This window comes from Glycine soja, chromosome 15 (genome assembly GCF_004193775.1).
Source record: "Glycine soja cultivar W05 chromosome 15, ASM419377v2, whole genome shotgun sequence".
Lineage (NCBI taxonomy): Eukaryota > Viridiplantae > Streptophyta > Magnoliopsida > Fabales > Fabaceae > Glycine > Glycine soja.
In genome coordinates, this window is record NC_041016.1 from 46,511,767 (window position 1) to 46,526,052 (window position 14,286).

A 14,286-nucleotide genomic window follows, 5' to 3' on the forward strand; every position below is an offset into this window, starting at 1 on the left:
TAGATACCCCTTCTTTATGTATAAAATAAGTGTCAAGTGGAAGGGGAATTAGGTCGAAAGGTATGAGAAGATTGAACCCATAGACAACCTCAAAAAGTAACTGCCTGGTAGTTCTATGAACCCCTGCCCCCCTATTATAGGAAAACTCCACATGAGGAAGGTAGTCATCCCAAGACTTGTGATTACCTTTTAGGAGAGCCCTTAACAATATGGATAGAGATCTATTCACTACCTTTATCTGCCCATCAGTATGTGGGTGACAAGCGGTGGAGAAAAGAAGCTTAGTTCCTGGCTTAACCCATAAAGTTTTCCAAAAATTGTTAAGGAACTTAGCATCTCTATCAGACACAATAGCCTTAGGAAAACCATGAAACGTCATAACTTCTCTAAAAAAAGTATTGAGATGTGACTAGCATAATCTACCTTGTGGCATGGTATGAAATGTGCCATCTTGCTAAACCTATCCACCACCACAAAGATAGAGTCTACACCTCTCTAAGTCCTAGGAAGCCCAAGGACAAAGTCCCTACTTATATCTACCCAGGGTGTAGATGGAATGGGTAAGGGTGTGTATAGCCCATGAGGCATCACCCTATACTTGGCATGTAAACAAGCCACACACCTAGTGCAATACCTATGGACATCTTTTTTCATATCTGGCCAAAAGAATTTTTCCTTGAGGAAGACAAGAGTCTTATCAATTCCAAAATGTCCCATTAGCCCACCCTCATGGCTCTCTTTGACCAACGCCTTTCTAATGGATCCTTAGGGTATACAAAGTCTTCCCTCCTTGAACAAATACCCCTTAGCAATCTAGAATCCATCTTGGGCCTTGTGCCCACAGCTAGCATAAATGGGAGAGAAGTAATCATCAAAAACATATAATTCCCTTATGTTATCAAATCCTAAAATTTGAGCTCTAAGGGAAGAAATTATTGTGTGTCTCCTAGAAAGAACATTTATAACCACATTGGTCTTTCCCTTTTTGTATTTGATAACATATGAAAAATTCTCTAGGAACTCTACCTATTTTGCATGCCTCTTGTTTAACTTGCATTGCCCTCTAATATACTTAAATGATTCATGATCACTATGAATAACAAACTCCTTGGAAATAAGGTAATGTTTCCAAGTTTGGAGGGCTCTAACTAAGGAATAAAGCTTCTTATCATATATGGGGTATTTGAGAGTGGCACCATGAAGTTTCTCACTAAAGTAAGCAATAGGGTGCCCACCTTGCAACAACACAACTTCTACACCAACACCAGAGGCATCACACTCTAGCTCAAAAGTTTTAGAAAAGTCCGAGAGAGCTAGAACGGGTGCCTTGGTGAGCTATTCTATGAGCAAAGAAAAGGCTTGCTCGTCTCTCTCCCCATGTGATGCCACATTCTTCTTCACCAACTCATTGAGTGGCAAAGCAAGTGTAGAGAAATTAGCATCAAACCTTCTATAGAAACTTGCCAACCCATGGAAGCTCCTAATATCTCCTACACTTTTTGGGGTGGGCCACTCTTGGATGGCCTTGATTTTATTAGGGTCCACATGGACCTCATTTTTGTTAACCACAAAACCTAATATGACTACACTATCAACACAAAAGGTGCATTTATCTATATTAGCAAAGAGAGTGTGTTTCCTAAGAAGTAAAAGAAATTGCCTTAGATGTCCTAGGTGATCATCTAGGTCCCTACTATAGACTAAGATATCACCAAAATAAACAACTACAAACCTACCTAAGAACTCCCTTAGGACATGATTCATTAGCCTCATGAAGGTTCTTGGTGCATTAGTGAGTCCAAAAGGCATCACTAACCACTTATACAACCCAAACTTGGTCTAGAAAGCGGTTTTCCATTCATCACCTTCTCTCATCCTTATTTGGTGATAACCATTTTTAAGATCAATTTTTGGAAAATATACTTACACCATGCAACTCATTAAGCCTAGGAATGGGGTGCCTATAATTCATAGTTATGTTGTTAATGGCCCTACAATCTGTACACATTCTCCACTTACCATCCTTCTTTGGCACCAAGAACACAGGCACAACACAAGGACTTAGGCTCTCTTGGACCAAAACTTTCTCCAACAATTCCTTAAACTGGGATTCAATCTCCTTGGTCTCTTGAGGATTAGTCCTATAAGCTAGCCTATTAGGAAGGCTTGTTCCTGGGACTTAGTCTATTTGGTGTTCTATTCCCCTAAGAGGAGGTAATCCAGGGGTATCTCTTTGGGAAATACATCACCAAATTCCTGTAAGAGTTCTTGGACCTTTAGGGGAATGGTCTCAAGTGGGGGAATTGTGGCAGTGCTAAGGGAAGTCTCCCTTGAAAGGAAAAGGTAGAAAGATTGCTTGAGAAGAAGAGCTTTCTTAACATCTCCTTTTGTTGCAAAATGACTCTTCTTTTTTTTACAACTGTCTTAGAGGAACACATTCCCTCTTTTTCCTTTTCCTTGACTTTTGGAGCTAAGGCCTTACTATCCTTTTTTTTCATTTGTTTTTCTAACTTTTCCTCATCCCTCTTGTCCTTCATTGTAAGTTTATCCTTAGCTACCTGTGAAGGTGTTTGAGGATGCAACACAAATTTAGTGCCAAAATAGGTGAGGGTAATCTCATTAGTTAGGCCATTGTAAATGATATTCCAATCAAATTTCCATGGCCTTCCTAAAAGAATATGTCATGCCTTCATGGGAACTATATCACAATTAACTTCATCCTTATGTGTCCCAGTGGAGAAAGGTAACTTGAATTGTTAGTTAACTATCATTTCCCCTTTCCCATTGAGCCATTGAAGTTTATAAGGTTTTTGGTGGGGAATGATAGTGAGGTTCAACTTGGAAACTAATCTTGTGCTACAACAATTGCAACAAGGTCCACTATCCACAATGAGAGAACAAGTTTTATCTAAAATTTTTCATTTTGTATGAAAGATGTTCTCTATTTAGGATTGAGATAGATCACAAGATTGACCTCCAAATATCCTTCTAACCATTAGGAGGTCACCTTCTTCATGGGGGTAGACTTCCTCACTGTACTCTTCACCCCTTACTTCATCTTCACTTTTGTAGAAGCATATATGATATGAAGTTTTGATGATGCCAAAGATAAGCGCTTCTCACGTTTGATCCAAGTCAAGAATCCAGAAATTCAAGATAATTGATGAACTTAGTTCCTAGAATCTTAGAAAGATTTTCTTAATTGATGATGCACAGGTTTGGCCAAAGGATATTTTCCAAAAAGCTTTTTAAGATTTCAAAAATATGATATTTACTCTCTGGTAATCGATTACTAGAGGATGTAATCGATTACCAGTGGCCAAATTGTTATCTGAAATAATTTTACAAATTTTGAAATAGTGCACTTAATTCTTGTGAAATTACAAAACTACCCCTAATACAAAAACTAGTCTAGGTGCCCTAGAATACAAGGGTTAAAAAATCCTATATTGCTAGGGTACTCTCCCTATATTATGGATCCCTAAATACAAGTCCCAAAAATAATGAAATTCTAATCTAATATGTAAAAAGATAAGTGGGTTCATACTTAGCCCATGAGCCCAAAATCTATCCTAAGGCTCATGAGAACCCTTGGGCCTACTCTTACATCTCTGGCCCAATCTTCTTGGATTCTCGTAGCCATGGATCTTGTGATAGGTCCCCTACTTGGGAGGATTGCATGAAGAATTTTCATCATTTTCATACATTACAATATCTTCGCTTATGCCCTTCAGTTGTCTCTAGAAGCACATTGATTTTCATTGAAATTAAGTAATAATGCCTTTCAGTATAAAGCTCCAAAATATAATTATCCATTGAATGACATAAAAAATGATTTGGCTTTTTGAAGAAACAAGCATTATTTAAAAATATATATATCAAATAGGTGTAGGAAAAAAACTATTTACTAGCAAGGATTTCTTTTTCCATGTAGGCAGGAGGAGGCACCATCTAAGATGGCAATTCCTGGTGGTCTTTTGTATTTTTGAAGGAGGCGCCACCTGAGATACCACCTTAAATGCTTGTAAATTGTCAACGTCAACAACGAAGCTGCATAATATGAAGAGGCAGTTGTAGATGTATTTGAAGGAGTGGAGAGGGATATAATGATGGGAAAGGAGGGCAAGTAGGCGTTGGAAGGGTTTTCGAGGAGTGCGATAGCAAGGAGGAGGCATAGGGCAGAGATAAGGGTTGGGGAGGTGGGGAGGGTGCGTTTGGAGGAGATGTATTTGTTTTTAAAAAGAGGGGAGGGTGTGTGATGTTGATGAAGTGGTCTATGTGGATGTAAATGTGGAAGAGGTTGGAAGGGGTGGAAGAAAAGAATTGGTCCCATAAGGCAAAGAAGTAGAGATTGGTATTGGTAAGGAAGAGGAAGGTGATTTTGAAAGAGGGGTGTTTGGAGGAGAGGTGGAAGAATTTGGAAGGGTTGGAATAGGAATTGGTGGAATGGGAAATGGCATTTGAGATGTTGGCTTGTCTCATATATTTTTTGAGCACAAGACAACAAATTGTTGCCAAACCTCACACCAAGTGAACACTATATATTATATCATTGCCAACATTTATAGCTTTATATAACTATTTATGCATCATGAAAATTACATTTTTTATATTATCCAAATGTACTTCACTAAATTTGTTAAGGCAAACGATTGTTGTAAAATTCGATTGAATTGATTTTAAAAATTAATTTTAAATTTAAAACATAATTTAAATTTAATTTTAGGTTACAATTTAATCATGACTTTACATTAAAACAAGAGCTTTCTAATAAAAAAAAAACAAATATAATTAGTCAATATTGAAAATACGAGATCAATTGTTGAAATATAATTTAAATTATTAGTATGATTACTAATATGTTTTTCTATTATACTAGAATGAGTGATATACTACTATATTATTATAGTCAGACTCAACAAAATTGTTTCTACCTTCCCAACCATTGGTTAGGAGAATTGAAGATTAATTAAAAAGAGAATCTATTCTCATCAAAGAAAGGTTTCTCTTTTGCTATTTTTGAATTTTCATAGGATGATTATTTAAGTTAGGGAAACAAGTGAAATAGGTCTACCATGTTTTGTTTGTTTTTCCTATTTTATATCATTTATGTTGGACAAGTGGCCTCTATAACTTAAGAGGGGAGTGAATTAAGTCTTACAAAATTATTCCACTAACAAACTTTAACCCTATTTTAAATGATTTAATTGATGTTCTTTAAACGTGCAAGACAAAATTGATTGTAATAAAATAAATGAGATAGGAGAAGAGAGAAATGCAAACTTAATTTATACTGGTTCCCATGCCTAAGTCAATTCCTAAAGCAACCCACCTGAGATTTTTCACTATCTTTTGTAAATCCTTTACAAACTTTAAACACACCTTGGGATCCCTCACCCTTGTGTTCAAGATTATCATAATTCAAGAGACAATCAGTCTCTTGATTACAACTGAGTTTAAGATATGAATAGAAAGATTCATCTCCTTTAGAGTAGATGATACAAATTGAAGTTCCTAGAAGAATTCTCAATCGATTTGCAAGTGTTTAGCAATTAGTTGTTTAGAGAGCATTTGACAATTAAGTTCTCTTAGAAAAATCTCTCTCTTGCTTTTCGAAGTCAAAGACACATATATATAGGCCTATTGTGCCTTTTCAAAATGATTTGAAGATAAGTGTCTTTTCAAAAAGCTTTTTTGAAATTTTCAAATTTCAAATTTCTAACTTTCTGAAAAAGGTTTTTAAAATAATTTTACTTCTGGTAATCAATTACAATGCCTGGTAATCGATTTCTAGTGGAAAATTCCTTTTTCAGACAATGTTAAAAATATTCTAAAACTTTTTTATAATCAATATAAAAACTTGGTTATGAGGCGAAACCTTTGCAATCACTAAGAGACTCTTTTAACAAAGATAGACTAAAACTTAGCTTTCTTCTTGATCTTTATTTTCTTGATCTTGATTTAATCTTGAAGCAATCTCTGTTTGCTTGACCTTGAATGTTTCTTGAAGTAATCTTATTTGATTATACTTTGGCATCATCAAAAACCTGTATTCATACATTCACACTATACCCAAATATGTACCTATGAAAAATGTCAAGAATACATTTTTTGACACATTATATTGAACACTTTTTAATTGGTTAAAATTAAAAGAATTTGTTGATCACACATGATATTTAATTATTATTTCTCCTAATTTTGTGGATTTCAATTAAATTTAACCAGTTAGAAAGTTTCTATTTGAAGGAGTGTGTTAAAAGCCATGCTCCTAGCACTCCTCATCTTTTACAATATAAAATAATTGAATTTTACACACTTTTCACTCTCAAATTAAATCAATGTACTTTAGAAAATTTCTTTTAGTTATTTGTAGTATTTTTAATAAATTATATTAATTAGTGATGCATTTAACAGATAGTGGATTTTAAATACATATTTATTATTTGTTATTAGGAGAAGGATAATGAATTTTAATGGTATAAATAATGAATATTTGACTTCAGGTTTTCATTATTTGATTATTATGCATTCATTTATTTTTCCTTAACCCTATATAACATTCTTTATATGATATCTTTTAATAAAAAAAATTGTTCTAAATTAGTTTTCATTTTACAAATCTAATGAAGCATTTTTACACTACACATGTTGCTTATAAATAGAACCAAAGGTAGTATTTTTTATGAGTTTCGAGATGATAATTTCATTTCTCAACACCTGTGTCAAAAGAATAAAGTCTAAGAGCATTATACATCACTTAAATAAAAAAAAAGATACTTATAGTATTTTTATAAGGGTAAATAATGAAAAAATCCTTCATTTTTGTTAAAATGCCTTATAGAAAGGCCATCAATTCCTCTCAATGGTGTCATAAATTATGAACCAAATGGAGTATATTAATTAATTAGAGATTTAATAGAAAGTAGATTTTAAATATATATTGTTTATTAGTTATTAGGAGAACAAAAATGGGGTTTAATAATGTCATTAATGAATATTTGACTTTAGTTTTTCATTAATAGAAGATTATGCATTCATTTATCAAAATAATTTTAGCCTTAATATTTTTAAAAGAAAACAATATTATACACACACACACACACACACACACACACACACACATATATATATATATATATATATATATATATATATATATATATATATAATAAAGTCAATTCAATTAAGGCATTAAATATTTTAACTAAAAATAAAATATATGTTTTATCTAATTAAAAATAGTCAATAAAAAATATTTAAATAATTATTTTCTTGTCTTGCATCAATGATATTTAATTACAAAATGTATTTCAAAATATATCCACATAAAATATAAAGTATAATTTTAATAATAATTATGATCTACATGCAACATAAAATTTCCATGTATACCACAAACACAAAAAGTAGTGTGCCTGTTAAATAGAATCATTTGATTAAGTGTTGGTGTTAGATACATGATATTATAAATATATAAGGGGAACAAGTTTTATTCATGCATTTCTAAAAGTTACATCAAGAAAATAGTGAATGCAATTAAATACTTAATTAATGTTATGTTAAATGAGATCTTTATATGATATTTTTTACAAATTAAAATTATTTTTTCATTAAAAGCTATTTTATTTGAGCTTCATACAACTATTATGAGTGACATATATTCTTTTATGCATATTTAATTAATACAACTGGATAATTCATATCAAGTAGTTAAATGGTGAAACTGGTATTTTTTTACTATGGTTTTCATGAAACGATTCTAGTCACGCCAAATTGTATTTATTTGGTTAAAATAAACTTTACTTCTTTTACTAATCAAAAACTCTTTTTTCTTATTTTGCAAAAAGTCATAAAGCTAGTCAACCCACATTGTTTTATGTAATTAAAATAAAATTGAATTATATTAATTAGTAACGTCTCTTTCTTATTGTAGTCATCATTGACCTCTTTATATTGACACTTTTCATTTACCCCTCTCACTCAACAGCGTCACACACTCTTTCTCTCTCAGTCACATACTCTCTTTCTCTCTCTTACTATGGTGCCTTAGGTTTTGGTAGTGTTTGTGAGTTTCTGTGTAGCCTCCTCTCATGTGTAAAAGGTTCCATCCAGTAGAAAATTTTTACGGACTACCTCCCTATGGTATGTTCTTCACTCATGAGATTTAGGGTCCCATTTTTTTTAACTTCAATTGGTGATCATTTTGGACATTTTGACCATTGGTTTTCCATTATTTGTGTCTCTACCATCTATTAGTTGAGATTTATTGTTTCCTTTAAAATCTGGCCTCAAGAAAACATTCTTAGTATGATAGAGTATCTTATGCACCTGCCAATTCAAACTTTGATTGTATCAATTTATAGACTATGTTTTATGGCTTGGCAATGCATGGTAATTGTGTTTTTATTTGTTTAACCTTTTGTTGCAACTTCAAGCAATCATAGACTCAATTTGGGGAGATGAAATTGAAAAAAGCAAAAACTGCAATTGTGAAGGTCCAGACAAAATCAATGATCTACCTGATGTCATTATTGGTCGCATTCTCTTCTTTCTACCAACTAAAGAAGTAGTTTGTGCTAGTGTTTTATCCAAGAGATGAAGATATATTTGGACATTCATCACCAAGCTACTATTTGAGGATAAAGACACTTTCCGTAGCAATAATAGGATAAGGAAAGCCCCATTTTTATAACTTTATGGAAAAAGTATTACTTTATCTAAAGAGTTCAATCATCCAAAGTTTCTCTCTTTTTATTACAAAGAGTTTTAATAATCATCATGTTGATAAGTGGTTATATAATATTATAAATCGGATCCGAAAAGTCAAAAAGCTTTATATCATTTCAATGACTACACAAGACCTTGCCACACATATATTTCCTTTGGAATTCCCAATTCTTAGAGAAATGGGAGTTGATCAATGTATGATTTTCCTACTAGAGTTAAGGTCCCCACCTTTGTTTATCTTTCATCCCTCATTATCCTCAAGTTGTCCACAATCATGCTTATCTTTCACCCTTTTGAGGATATTGGATGATGAAAGACAAACAAAGGTGGGAACAATAATTTTGGAAAGAAAATCAACTATTTCTAGAATAGGGAATTCCAAAGGGAATGAGGGGAGATGTCTTGTGTTGTCATTGGAATGATAAAAAATTTATTGACTCTCTGATTTATAATGTTATATATCCAGTTATTAACACGACGATTACAATAACTTTATGTAAGAAAAAGAAGGAAACTTTGGATGATTGAACTCTTTAGATGAAGTAATACTTTATCCACAAAGTTATAAAAGGGCGCTTTCCTTATTCTAATTTTGTGGTAGAATGTGTCTCTATCCTCAAACTCTAGCTTGGTGATGAATGTCCAAAGGTATATGCATCTGTTGGATAAAGCACTAGTATGAACTGCTTCTTTAGTTAGCAAAAAGGAGAGAATGCGACCAATAATGACATCAGGTAGGTAGCTGATATGCACATTAAATATTCTTTTAATTCATAGTAAATATTCAATTTTTATTAAATTTCTGCTAAAAACTGTTTGAAATAAAATGAATATTATCTGTTGTGGTTGTGCATTTAAATTTGTATGTTAATTTGAAATTATTAAAAAAACAGACAACACCTTAAAAAAAATCCACAAAACAACATCAGTTTTTAGTAACAACACATTATGTTGTATGTATATATTAACATCGGTTTTCTCTAAAATCGATGCTAAGCCTCATTCACAACATCAATTTTATAGAAACCGATGTTGTTGTTGAATATACAACATCAGTTTTTACCAAAAATTGATGTCGGTAATCAGACAACAACATCAGTTTTTTGTAAAATCAATGTTGTTGGATGACTGCCAACATCGATTTTTGGAAAACCCGATGTTAACTTATACATATAACATCGATTTTTCAAAAGACCGATGTTAATTGTATGTATCTGTTAACATCAGTTTTGGTAAAAAAAATCGATGTTGATGTTAAGATATATGACCTTTTTTATAATTATTACTATATAACATTGGTTTTTTGGTTTTTTAAAAAACCAATGTTATCATTTTTATGTTAACATCAGTTTTGGAAAATCAATATTAACATTATTACTTTAAACGTCGGTAGTTTCAACATCGATTAATAACCAATGTTAAAAATTCTTAAAAATTGATGTTAAAACTCTATTTTCTAATAGTGTTAGTGATAAAAATTTAATTCTCAATATGCATGCAACTTATCTTTTAACTTAGAACTCTAAAAAAAATAGTCAAAACTAAAAATTCTTACAACTGCAAGTTTCTAATTTACTATCCCAAAACACCATATGTTCTAGAGTATAAATGTGAGAATTGATGAATCTTTTAATAAATGCATTAATACTCTTCAATAATCCAGTGGTTGTCATCCCCTTAGGTAATGATCATGAATTAACATAAGCAATTTACCAATAATTATTTATTTCATATGATCCTTTCACAAGTTTATTGGACTCTAACTTATACTTGGCAATAACGTCTGACCATTGGTGCTCAAATTCTTCGCATGACTCCAACTTATACAACTCATAAATAGCATCACACCATGCTGGATATCGAATGACAGAAAAAGAGATTGAAATATACCTCATCCTTTATACCAAGTGTTGACTTTGACTTCCTCTCAATATCATATGATTGTCATGTTGTTGCATTATCATAACAAAGCTATATGAAATGGTAAATTCACTACTAAAAAAATGACTTTTTATGACGGTTATTAGCTAATAACCGTCTTTGAAAGGTGTATCAGACTTTACAATCAAAAACGGTTATTAACAAATAATCGTCTTTGAATGCTGTGTCAAAATAGGCATTTAAAGACGGTTATTTGCTAATAACCGTCTTTGAATGTTGTGTCTTTCAAAGATGGTTAATTGTTATTAACCGTCTTTGAATGTTATGCCAAATTTTAGATGGAGTAGTACAATAAACAGGTTTACCACAAATAACCATATATGTTGAATCATTGTCAAGCAGTTTCAACTATTAGTATGTATTTAATAATCATAATTATCTTAAAAATTCATCTGAACTAAATCAAGGGGCTGAACAAGGAAAGCAGTGGACTCCGATAATAGCTCAACTTTAACTATAACATCCAAAGAGAGTTCAGTTTGAGAAATCTGATCATAGCAACCTACAAAAAGCTAAAAATACAACTACAGATGCTAATTACATTGAAATTTTGTGTATATTTATATTTATATGTTTAATTAGCATAAAATGTTTGATGTTGCTTATTACAATGGTGTGCAGATTCCTAACAGAGAAATTGAAAGTTGTTATTTAGATATGAATGCATCACAAAAAAGGAAAATTAAAAATTATTCTTATGATTTGTTGATTCTTAGGAATGTAAAAAGTTATTTTCTACGATAACTACATATCCCTATTCCCTACTTCATTTTACAATACAACCATTGTGGCCTATGGTGCTGTCGTGGCGGGTTTCCCTTCACAAATTACCTATGGCAGTTGGCAAAAAAAAAAGCCAAGCCATTCTGCCATAGCGCCACCATTTAACAACACTGATCTAGAGACTCAACATAACAAGCTAACCTTAAGATAATCCAACATACAATAAATTCCCAAAGTAACAAATAATATTGAAACAAAAGACTCAATTTCAAAATTAAAATCCTAAAACTACAAGCCCATTTTACATTAGTATGCTCTCCCAGATTTTCAAAAATCTCCAAAACCCTTGTTAAGGGTGAAAAAACTAATAATGTAAATCTTTTTCACCAATTCTTTTTATTCCTTCAATAGAAGACTTTTACATAAATGAAAACATATCAAAATGTTTGTTTTACTCATTGATGTTATATCCAATAAGAAGAATTTGACTGGTATGAACTCAATAACAAAAATTGGAGCTAAGAGCAAAATTGTATACTACATTTACAACAAAAAATGATTTAGTCTTACTTGAGTCATGTTTGGTGCAAAAACCATTGCAATATTACGTGCATTCATGTTGTTTAAGTTTTCCATTTGAGCAACATCTGCCATTAAATTTATTGCCTAATCTAGCAAAGCAGCTTTTGTTGGAGGAAGAAGCCTCACAAGCTGAGCACATTCTTCTTCTGACTGGGATTGCATCACCTGCTCTGGCGAAAGAGGGTCCAATACTCTAGTTGGTAGTTCTCTAAACCAAGCCTATGAAGGAACAAAAACACATAAAAATTAATGAAATAATTTCTTTAATATAGTTGTCATAATGAGTTAGCGCCTTAGTGGCCTCTTTAATGTATCCACCACTCAGCCCCATGGTTAAAAAAGGAAAACAATTAACATTTGTGTATTTATTAAATAAACAATTAACATTAGTGTATTTATAAAATTCACCTAGACAACTTTCAAATAAGAGACCAGACCAAAATCCAACAATCCAAGACCAAATAAATCTCAAAATACATAGGGAAAGAAAAGGAAGAGTGATTTTGAATAGGAAAAAATAATAATACCTTTATGATCCACTACAAGAAAATAACCTATGCCTACGGACGCTTTTTTGCTACAGACATAAATTAGTGTAGGTAAATCTCAAAAATACTTTTACCTACAACTGACTAATAAAGGTAAAACTCAATCACTTGTACCAACCATTATTTGGTGTAGGCAAATTCATTAAAACTAAAAAAATACTTCTACCTACAACTATGTTGTGTAGGTAAAACTCCAAAAAACTTGTGCCTATGGTTGATTAGTGTAGGTAAAACTCAAAAGAATTACTACCTACAGAAGCACAATGTAGGCAAAATTTTAAAAAACTTATACCTACAACTATGTGGTGTAGATAAAACTTCACAAAATCTGTGCCTATAATTGGTTGGTGTAGGTATAACCTCAAAAGTCTTATACCTACGATTGTTGGTGTAGGTAAAACTCTTTAAGACTATTTGAATTTGAATACTAGTCTCTTGTTTTTTTAGTAAATACTCAATCTCAAAAAATAATCATTCAATTTAAATTAATTTTTAGTTAATAATTATTCAAAATTTTCATTGACATTCTTCGGGACACGTGACACGTGTGTGACCAAATTTCCCATTTGAACTTCGGACCTAAGCGTTGTTTTCTCAAATCCACTTTAATCTAACCCAACACAACTTTCTCTTTATTTTGTGATTGAAGAAGAATAACAAAAATCGTGACTTGTTCGCCAAAGAGAAAAGTGTAGAAGAAGAAGTAAAACATTAACCTTTCTCAATTTTTTAAAATTCATAAACAAATATTTGATAGGTCATGATCCTTAAACTATTCTCTGATTAAGTTTTTAGTCCCATACCATATTAAGTATACCGGTGATAATATGAAAAAAACATTTTGTAAGCAGAATGCCGAAAGCAAATTACCAATTGTCCAATTGTGCGCCCCCTTGACTATGAACCAAAACAAGCGCCCCTTGTAAAAACTTATAATAAAACTCCTGAAACCAATTGCAACCTCCCTCTCACGCACACATCTTTACTCATTGCTTGTTTCCTTGTTGAAAACCCCTGTTGCCCCACAGTCCTATGCTACCCTTCAGAACATTGATTCACTTTACGCACATGCACATAAAGTATTAGTGAAAATGTCACAATGTCGGAGTGCAACAAGCAAGCGGTGGCCATGACAAACACGATTATCAAACCTCTGGTTCCATTCTACACCAATTTATGTTCCCCTAAACCCAAACTCTTTTCCAAATTTCACTCCCCAAAGTCCCTGAAATTGAAACATCCAGAAATTGTTCAATAGTATTAAATATTTTCACAAAATAATTGCCCCTACAAAATGTGACCAAATTTTAAACTTATAAGAAGTTTTGTTCACCTTCTCTTTATTTCATTCAAAATTGCTGCCCACTTTCAAAACTTAGAACCCTTGCTTCTTCTTATTTTCGTCTCAATCTTCTTTCTTTTCACTCTCACTCCGTGTTCTTCTTTCTCGTAGTAGGTAAGCAAGTTCACACTCCAAATTCCATTTTGAAACTTCACCAGCTTCAACACTCGACGCTTTTTTATTCTCTCTCTCTCTCAATCATTCGCTGTTATGCGAGATTGAAAAAAAAAACAGTGAGTTTTGAGCGCAATGCAACTCTAAATGATGTCGTTTAATTTAATTTATGTGTTTTGATTGGATTTTAGGGCTATTGCAATGGAAGGAATAGAAAGCAGAGTCTCATTACTGACTATACACTCAAAGCAAGTGACTTTTCATACTCAACATTATGTTTAAGGTTAGGTAGAGAAGAGGACCTCT